Consider the following 7,398-nt stretch of genomic DNA (forward strand, 5'->3'; position numbering starts at 1 on the left):
AGCCTATGTTCCCAACTTATGCACTTTAATTCTTGTCTGACAACATCATATTTACCCTTCCCCCAATTGTAAACCTTGCCCTGTTGCACGCACCTATCCCTCTCCATTACTAAAGTGAAAGTCACAGAATTGTGGTCACTCTCCAAAATGCTCCCCCACTAACAAATCTATCACTTGCCCTGGTTCATTACCAAGTACCAAATCCAATATGGCCTCCCCTCTGGTCGGACAATCTACATACTGTGTTAGAAAAGCTTCCTGGACACAATGCACAAACACCACCCCATCCAAACTATTTGATCTAAAGAGTTTCCACTCAATGTTTGGGAAGTTGAAGCCACCCATGACTACTACCCTGTGACTTCTGTACCTTTCCAAAATCTGTTTCTCCACATCTCTGCTACTATTGGGGGGCCTATAGGAAACTCCCAACAAGGTGACTGCTCCTTTCCTATTTCTGACTTCAACCCATACTACCTCAGTAGGCAGATACTCCTCGAACTGCCTTTCTGCAGCTGTTATACTATCTCTAATTAACAATGCCACCCCCCACCTCTTTTACCACCCTCCCTAATCTTATTGAAACATCTATAACCTCCCGCTGCCTGGGGAAAGCGGGCAGTATAATCAAAGATCCCTTCCACCCGGCTTACTCACTCTTCCAACTTCTTCCATCGGGCAGGAGATACAGAAGTCTGAGAACACGCACGAACAGACTCAAAAACAACTTCTTCCCCACTGTTAACAGACCCCTAAATGACCCTCTTATGGACTGACTTAATTAACACTACACCCTGTATGCTTCACCCGATGCCAGTGCTTATGTAGTTACATTGTATATGTTGTGTTGCCCTATTATGTATTTTCTTTTATTCCCTTTTCTTCTCATGTACTTAATGATCTGTTGAGCTGCTCGCAGAAAAATACTTTTCACTGTACCTCGGTACACGTGACAATAAACAAATCCAATCCAATCCAATCCAACAACCAGGGACCTCTAACAACCATTTCTGCCCCTCTTCTATCCAGGTTTCCGTCATAGCCACCACATCGTAGTCCCAAGTACCGATCCATGCCTTAAGTTCACCCACCTTATTCCTGATGCTTCTTGCGTTGAAGTATACACACTTCAACCCATCTCCGTGCCTGCAAGTACTCTCCTTTGTCAGTGTTCCCTTCCCCACTGCCTCACTACACGCTTTGGCGTCCTGAATATCAGCTACCTTAGTTGCTGGACTACAAATCCGGTTCCCATTCCCCTGCAAAATTAGTTTAAACCCTCCCGAAGAGTACTAGAAAACCTCCCTCCCAGGATATTGGTGCCCCTCTGGTTCAGATGCAACCCGTCCTGCTTGTACAGGTCCCACCTTCCCCAGAATGCGCTCCAATTATCCAAATACCTGAAGCCCTCCCTCCTACACCATTCCTGCAGCCACGTGTTCAACTGCACTCTCTCCCTATTCCTAGCCTCGCTATCACGTGGCACCGGCAATAAACCAGAGATGACAACTCTGTCTGTCCTGGCTTTTAACTTCCAGCCTAACTCCCTAAACTTGTTTATTACCTCCACACCCCTTTTCCTACCTATGTCATTGGTACCAATGTGCACCACGACTTCTGGCTGCTCCCCCTCCCCCTTAAGGATCCTGAAGTCACGATCCGAGACATCCCTGGCCCTGGCACCCGGGAGGCAACATACCTTCCGGGAGTCTCGCTCGCGACGACAGAATCTCCTATCAATTCCCCTAACCATTGAATCTCCTATTACCATTGCTTTTCTATTCTCCCCCCTTCCCTTCTGAGCCCCAGAGCCAGACTCAGTGCCAGAGACCTGGCCGCTAGGGCCTTCCCCCGATAGGTCATCCCCCCAACAGCATCCAAAAGGGTATACTTGTTTTGAAGGGGAATGGCCACGAGGGTTCCTTGCACTGTCTGCCTGTTCGTTTTCTTTCCCCTGACTGTAACCCAGCTACTCTTGTCCTGGACCTTGGGTGTGGTTACCTCCCTGTAACTCTTCTCTATTACCCCCTCTGCCTCCCGGATGATCCGAAGTTCATCCAACTCCAGCTCCAGTTCCCTAACACGGTCTTTGAGGAGCTGGAGTTGGGTGCACTTCCTGCAGGTATATTCAGCGGGGACACCGGTGGTATCCCTCCTGTGGACCAACTGGACCTCCGCCCTCCGACTCTGCTCCCAGTCAGCTGCACTCTCTGTAAACTCCTGGCTCTCTTCTCACTCTTTGCGGAAATGTAGGAAACAAAATGAAAGGAGCGCCTTACTCCCTCCTCACATAACTCCCTCAGTCACCAAACTCTCACTATAGCACTCAAATGCACCAAATTCAGCACTCCCTCAGTCACCAAACTCTCACTATAGCACTCAAATGCACCAAATTCAGCACTCCCTCAATCACCGAACTCTCACTATAGCACTCAAATGCACCAAATTCAGCACTCCCTCAGTCACCAAACTCTCACTATAGCACTCAAATGCACCAAATTCAGCACTCAGTGCAAACAATGTCTGCACTGTAGGTGGATCACTTTTATACTGTGAATCTAGCCTCTGTAAACTGGCCTAATCCAATTAACTAATTAACAAGCTCCAGCTGCAAGTACCTACAAGTAGAACCTTTGTTTAAAGCTGATTGAAAATTCACCTTCTTCTAAACCAAACAGCAACTTTTAAGTTAATTAACTAAATAAAAGAAAGACTAGACTTTAGATAAAAATGAACCCTTATACTCCCTCAGTCACCAAACTCTCACTATAGCACTCAAATGCACCAAATTCAGCACTCGGTGCAAAATGTTTTAATGTTTTTTTTCCTTCCCTCTTTTTTTCTCTCTCTCTTGGGGGGGGGGGCCTGCATGGACAACCTCAGCAATAGAAATGTTGCAGTGAAGCTAGACTTGTGTCTCCATATCATTGCTCTCTCCAAGGCTCCCCCTACAGTGTATTGAACAGGGTTCCGTGGAATCATAGAATTTCTACAGTGCAGAAGGAGGCCATTCGGCCCGTTGAGCCTGCAGCGACCCATGTCCACTTCTCCCGTCCACCCCCACCCTATACCCATAACCTAACCTGCGCATCCCTGAACACTAAGGGGCAATTTATTAAGGCCTACCCACCTAACCTGCACATCTTTGGGCTGTGGGAGGAAACCGGAGCACCCGGAGAACGTGCAGACTCCGCACAGACACCCGAGGCCGGAATTGAACCCGGGTCCCTGGCGCTGTGAGGCAGCAGTGCTAACCACTGTGCCACCCCTGTTACATTCCGATACGGATGGGCAGGCAGGGCAGGTTGGTAGAATCTTTTTAAATCGGGCTAATTTGACTTTGGAATTCTTTGCCACTTGAGCAAAGCATTAGAATGGAGCTACGCAAAACTTTACAATTGGCGAGTATGGTGTATTTCAAGGTTTGTTACACCCCATAGCACTGAAGATAGTTAAACTGGCTTTAAAACTCACCTTGACCAGCCAGGGAAGCGGGATGGAAATTTTCGGACGTGGGAGGCGAAAGGAATTAGGACACTAAAAGATTTATTTCTTGGGGGTCGTTTTGTGGGATTGAAGGAGCTGGGAGCGAAGGATGGGCTGGAGCAGGGGGAAATATTTAGATACATGCAGGTTCGAGACTTTGCCAGAAAGGAGATACAGAGCTTCTCAGTAGAGCCGGCTTTCACATTGCTGGAGGAGGCGCTGACGACAGGGGAGAAGAGGGTAGTATCGGCGGTTTACGGAGCTATTTTGAAGGAGGAGAAGACGCCGCTAGAAGGGATCAAGGCAAAGTGGGAGGAAGAGTTGGGAGAGGGTATGGAGGAGGGGTTCAGGTGTGAGGTGCTCCGGAGGGTGATACAGCTGAAGGTGGTGTACAGTGCGCACCTTACAAGGGCGAGGATGAGCTGGCTCGTTGAAGGGGTAGAAGATATGTGTGAACGTTCATATGTTTTGGTCCTGTCCAAAACTGGAAGATTACTGGAAGGAGATGTTTAGGTTAATCCCCAAACTGGTACACGTGAAACTGGACCTGGACCCTCGGGAGGCCATATTCGGGGTGTCGGACCAGCTGGGGTTGAAAATTGGCGCGGAGGCAGATCCTGTTAGGGTGAAGATCAACCTCTCCACCCTGTGCCCTGGCGTGGCGGGGGCACCTGCTGGAATTCTTAACGCTTGAAAAGGTCAAATTTGAACTGAGGGGAATGATGGAGGGGTTCTACAATTCATGGGCGTTATTCATTATGCACTTTCGAGAATTGGATCACATTGGACATTAGGGGGTTGGGGACTGGGAGGGATGGGGGGGAGGGGGCCGGCGTATGTTAATGGTAACTATGGGTGATTTCTGTTTCCTTTTTGTCATTTGTTTATGTTAACATGCGGGCCAATGTCTGGGGTGTGGCGGGAGGACGGCATCGCTGTTATTGATATGGGGATTGACATTACATTCGTTACTGATTCTTGTTTATTGTTGGGTGTAAATTTGGGAGAAAGTGTGAAAAAGGAGGAGAATAAAAAATATTTTTTTAAAAACTCATCTCGACCTGAAACATTAACTCTGTTTCTCTCTCCAGAGATGCTGCCTGACATGCTGAGTATTTCCAGCGTTTTCGGTTTTTAATCACAGCGAATAAGTCACAAAGAGGGACGTTGGTTACATTTAGCTCAGTGGGCTAGACAGCTGGTTTGAGATGCCGAACAAGGCCAGCAGCGCGGGTTCAATTGCCGTACCAGCCTCCCCGAACAAACGGCGGAATGTGGCGACAAGGGGCTTTTCACAGTCACTTCACACTTGTGACAATAAAAGGTTATTGTTATCATTACAAAGCCGAATGAAAGGTGAACGCTACCTTTTGAGAGAGCGAGAATCCTGACATGAAGCACAGAAGGAGTCCGTTCAATTCGCTATCTGTGCCACCTCCAATTAGTCCCCCCTGGGAATTCTTCCTTTTCAATTATTTATCCAAAACTCCTTTTGAAATCATAGAATCCCTACAGTGCAGGAGGAGGCCATTGAGTCCACACCAACCCATGCCCACCTCCTCTGTCCACCCCACAACCTAACCTGCACATCCATTGAATCTGCTTCCAGTGCCCTTTCAGAGATTTCAAGGGGAATTTTCATTACAGGATTTAATCTGTGGCGATGACGCCTGTTTTGTTCTTTTGGCCTCGTTCCCCAATATAAATGGGCAGATATTCAGTGACACTAAGGGGCAGTTTTATCTCAGCCAATCCATCTAACCAGCGTATCTTTTTATTGTGGGAGGAAACCGGAGCAGCCGCAGGAAACCCACGCAGACACTGGGAGAACTTGCAGACACACAGACAGTGACCCGAGGTCGGAATCGAACCCAGGTCCCTGGCACTTACGATGCGCCTCTGAGTGTAGCCCCGTCTATTCGTGCAAAGTTAACACAAGGAACTAATAATATATATTTGTATCGTGTGGAATTCACAGCATAGAAACCGGCCTTTCAGGGCAACACTGGTGTTTGTGTCTGTTGTGGGCCAGGGTTTAAAGAACCCCAAAGTATATCATGGAGTTCACCTGACCCACAACTTTTACTAGATTGTGGTATGGGGAGCACACGGCCCACTCTACAGGTGTGGTACAGCAGAAATGGAAAAGTATTTTTTAAAGCAAAACCATGTTTATTCTATGAACTCAAGTTAACCTTTTTACAACATACAGTGAACATCTTAGCAACCATCAATTCAAATACAACCCCCAAAGAATACAACACTAAGTAATTCTTAATAAATTCCCAAACAGCATCCAGAAGACAAAAGAAACACCTTTTAACAGAAGCACATCAGGCTTAAATTCACTACTGAGAACATTTATAATTCTGAATTCACCAAATGATCAAAAGATAGCCTTTTCATGGCAGAGAGAACAACAGTACACCTGCTTTGTCTGGCTTCAGCTCCAACACTGAAATGAAACCAAAAAAACACAGACACACCCAAGCTTTTCTCAAAGTGAAACTAAAAAGCAGAGCCAGAGCTCAGCTCCACCCACACTTTGACATCACTGCAGTAACATGAGCATCCAAACATTTCTTAAAGTGACATTCTCATGACAGTGTCCCACATGAGCCTCCTTCCACCCCTAACTCATCTCATCCTATCAGCATCTCCGTCCATTACTTTCTCTCCCCCCCCCCCCCCCCCCCCGTTTATCCAGCTTTCCCCTCAAATGCGTCCACCTGCTCCTCCTCCGTCACTCTTTTCTGGTAGCATTTCCACGTTCCTACCACTCTCCGATCGAAGAACTTTCCCCGGATGTCCTCAATAGGTTCATCAGTGACCATCTTAAAATCTTGAGTTTCCGAAGGCAGGTGCTGCTCAGAGGGACCCTCCTCCCCTTGACTACTTCTGAGCGGCACCCTCCGTATAGTCACGTACTTAATTTCTCCAGGTACTTTTAAAATTAGTTGGTGTGGCTCCTGTGAGTCGGCGAGAGATGATAGCCATGCGTTAGATGTAAGGAGTAGTGAGATAATGACAGAGAATAGCATATGCATTATTGTGGTCGTTAAGTAGCATCTAGTCCGCTCTAAAGTGACAATCCTATTACAAAAAGTAATGGCTGAACTCACAGTAGAAATTATTTATGCTCGTGGCGCGTCATTCAGGGAGTCTTGAGTTTCTGTGGCTACATTATTAATAGAGGTTTCTGACTGACCGGGAATCTCTCCCACTATTACTGCCTGCCATTGGCACATGTTGTAAGGAATTGCAGGGTGATACTGGGCCTGTTTCAGGAACATAGGAACAGGAGTAGACCATTCAGCCCCTCGAGCCTGTCCTGTCATTTTGCCCACATTGTGAACATACCTTCTTTGGATATGACGTCGTGGGAGTTTCATAGATTATCATAGAATTTACAGTGCAGAAGGAAGCCAGCCGGCCCATCGAGTCTGCACCGGCTCTTGGAAAGAGCCCCCTACCCAAGGTCAACACCTCCACCCTATCCCCACAACCCAGCAACCCCATCCAACACTAAGGGCAATTTTGGACACTAAGGGCTCAAACCCAGAGCTTCTGGCTCTGAGGCTGAGATAATCTTTATTATTGTCGCAAGTAGGCTTACATTAACACTGCAATGAAGGTACTGTGAGAAGCCCCTAGTCGCCACATTTCGGCACCTGTTCGAGTACACAGAGGGAGAATTCAGACTGTCCAATTCACCCAAAAAGCACGTCTTTTGGGACTTGTTGGGGGGGGGGGGGGAGGGGGAGGACTGGAGCACCCGGAGAAACCCACGCAGACACGGGGAGAACATGCAGACTCCGCACAGACAGTGGCCCAAACCGGGAATCAAACCCAGGACCCTAGTGCTTTGAAGCAACAGTGCTAACCACTGTGCCACCGTGCCTTCTCACTGAG

This window comes from Scyliorhinus torazame, chromosome 27 (genome assembly GCF_047496885.1).
Source record: "Scyliorhinus torazame isolate Kashiwa2021f chromosome 27, sScyTor2.1, whole genome shotgun sequence".
Taxonomy (NCBI): Eukaryota; Metazoa; Chordata; class Chondrichthyes; order Carcharhiniformes; family Scyliorhinidae; genus Scyliorhinus; species Scyliorhinus torazame.